The following is a 2,840-nucleotide window of genomic DNA, read 5'->3' as shown; positions in this document are numbered from 1 at the left end:
ATCAGCCAGGGGCACCGACGAGCAGTGGGAGGAGCTAAAATGTTTGCGTAAGAGGCCATAGTTGGCTTGTGGGTTATGCTGGACATCAAGACCACCATTCCTTACACCAAATTTTACAACATCCTTCGCTCTGCCTCTCAGGTGCATCATAATCTCCTCAGCTTGATTTTCTGGGAGAATGCCGCTCTTCCTTACGTAACTCTGCATGGCTTCCTCCCATTCATCAACAGTCAGTGAGTCCGAACCCTCACCTCGAAATATAGGTGGGTCTTTGATCTGTCTCTGAGCTACTAGCTGCACCTGGGAAAGATCTAAAGCTTGACTGGAAGGGATGTCTTATGTTTCATATGCCCCACCAGGACATGCATACGTAGCAGCTGCAGGACTTGAGGTGTGAGGTGTATTAAGATGTGACATAACGCTATCAGCCAGCTGTTGTCCAATCTGCTGTACAATAGAACTCATTTGATCAACTAGGCTTACATCAGTAATTGGAGGATTTCCAACTGGCGCCGTAGCGCCCTCTGATGGCTGTGAGTCAAACAAAAGCCCACAGGGACTATCTGCTGTCCTATTACCCACCCGATGGCCACCCAATGAAAAAGGAACAGCTGTGAACCCTCTACCCCTACCAATACCAAGGGGGGTCACATTTAAGTTATCACCACAGTTACTGAGATCCATATTTAGCAGTACATCAAAAGAACTACAATGGGCTTAACACAATATGATAACAGACAAATGTAAAATTGAAGTACACCCAACAGTCAAAACACAAGAGATGCTCCAAACGATGCTGCGATGAGAAGACACCAGCCCGGTCCGATGTTGTCGAGAACGAGTCACGGCACCAATGTGACCTATGTGTATCTGGTGTCCTCTCTGAGTGTAGGAATAAATCACGAGAGCTGCTCAGGCTGTGGCATCAGTTGTTTTTAATTCTCCATCTGCATCTGCAGTTTCACAAAATGAGCACAGAGGTAAGGTGTCTCTGGTCAGCAAAACAAGCGCTCCTTCTCATGAGTGATCCTCGCGACTCTGAGGATTACCCACAATAAAATAATAAAAACATTGGAGATTACAGTGACCGTATAGTGGATATTTTTCTCTTACAATCAATTCAGTGGAACGAACCTCTCAAAAAAAGAAAGCAATTAAGTAAATGTTCTGAAAATAAAATAAACTGACATTTTATTTACTGGATGCCATTTTCTTAGAGTTTATAACTTAACAATGCAAAAATAAATGAACTCTTTTTTTATATAAAACTGAATATATAAAACTCAGTAAAGTTGAGTATTAACCATCTGCTACAATGATAAAATGCTATTTGATAAAACATACCTGCAGTTTCACAAAATGAGCACAGAGGTAAGGTGTCTCTGGTCAGCAAAACAAGCGCTCCTTCTGCAAGGAGGAGCGATAGCGTTACTGCGCGGGAATTTCCCACGTTTTCACACAACTAGATTCTTCTAAGGCACGACCATAACGACAGAACAACAGAACGATCGTGGCCTACAGTAAACATAGTTCAATAATATACACAAGTGAAAACCATAAACATACTCCATAAGCATGACAATCATATTTCTTTGTCAGACATCGCAGAGACATGTTACCTCATGAGTGATCCTCATGACTCTGAGGATTACCCACAATGCCTTGCTCCTAAGGGTGAATGCAGTATAACTTTTGACCAGCAGATGGTGCATTTTAGCAGGATTTAACACAAACCATTTTAACTATGTTACACATTGAAGGAAAAATCCTGGTCAAAAATGACTCCAAGATTTCTCACAGTGTTACTGGAGGCCAAAGTAATGCCATCCAGAGTAAGTATCTGGTTTGACACCATGTTTCTAAGATTTGTGGGTCCGAGCAGAAGAACTTCAGTTTGACCTGAATTTAGAAGCAGGAAATTAGAGGTCATCCAGGCCTTAATGTCTTTAAGACATTCCTGCAGTTTAACTAATTGATGTGTGTCATCTGTCTTCATTGATAGATAAAGGTGAGTATCATCTGCAAAACAATGAAAATTGATGCAGTGCTTTCTAATAATACTGCCTAAGGGAAGCGTGTATAATGTAAATAAAATTGGTCCTAGCACAGAACCCTGTGGAACTCCATAATTAACCTTAGTGTGTGAAGAAGACTCCCCATTTACATGAACAAATTGGAGTCTGTTAGATAAATATGATTCAAACCACTGCAGTGCAGTACCTTTAATACCTATAGTATGCTATAATCTCTGTAATAAAATGTTATGGTCAACAGTATCAAAGCTGCACTGAGGTCCAACAGGACAAGAACAGAGATGAGTCCACTGTCAGAGGCTGTAAGAAGATCATTGGTAACCTTCACTAATGCTGTTTCTGTACTGTGATGAATTCTGAAACCTGACTGAAACTCTTCAAATAAACCGTTCCTCTGCAGATGATCAGTTAGCTGTTTACAACTACTCTTTCAAGGATCTTTGAGAGAAAAGGAAGGTTGGAGATTGGCTTATAATTAGCTAAGACAGCTGGGTCAGTGATGGCTTTTTAAGTAGAGGTTTAATTACAGCCACCTTGAAGGCCTGTGGTACATAGCCAACTAATAAAGACTGATTGATCATTTTTAAGATTGAAGCATCAATTAACCCTTTAACTGGCTGCTCCAAAATCACCAAAAAAGCCTGAAAAAGCATACCCAAATTAAATCAGCTGCTGTTCCTGAACTCTTTGGAGTATATGCAAAAGCTTGGTGTCTTTGTGAAGAAGACAAGCTATATTTTTCATTCTTGCAGTCAAAAATGCTGCAACTGTAATCGGTATGTAGCTATTAAGTTTGGAACACAGAAA

The 2,840-nt window shown here is 40.7% G+C and overlaps 1 long non-coding RNA gene across 1 annotated transcript; it reads right to left on the bottom strand.

Annotated features, from left to right (window-relative positions):
* Positions 1-935: 935 nt before the first annotated feature.
* On the bottom strand, positions 936-1,635 carry LOC115792702 (uncharacterized). Its single transcript, XR_004021062.1, has 3 exons — positions 1,620-1,635; positions 1,345-1,407; positions 936-1,038 (listed from the first exon to the last, which is right to left on the bottom strand). It is a non-coding gene; the product is annotated as an uncharacterized LOC115792702 (long non-coding RNA).
* Between the last annotated feature and the right edge of the window lie 1,205 nt (positions 1,636-2,840).

The sequence above is a fragment of the Archocentrus centrarchus genome, chromosome 14 (assembly GCF_007364275.1).
Source record: "Archocentrus centrarchus isolate MPI-CPG fArcCen1 chromosome 14, fArcCen1, whole genome shotgun sequence".
Lineage (NCBI taxonomy): Eukaryota > Metazoa > Chordata > Actinopteri > Cichliformes > Cichlidae > Archocentrus > Archocentrus centrarchus.
The sequence above is the reverse complement of the archived record's forward strand: the minus strand, read 5'-3'. Positions and strand labels throughout refer to the sequence as shown.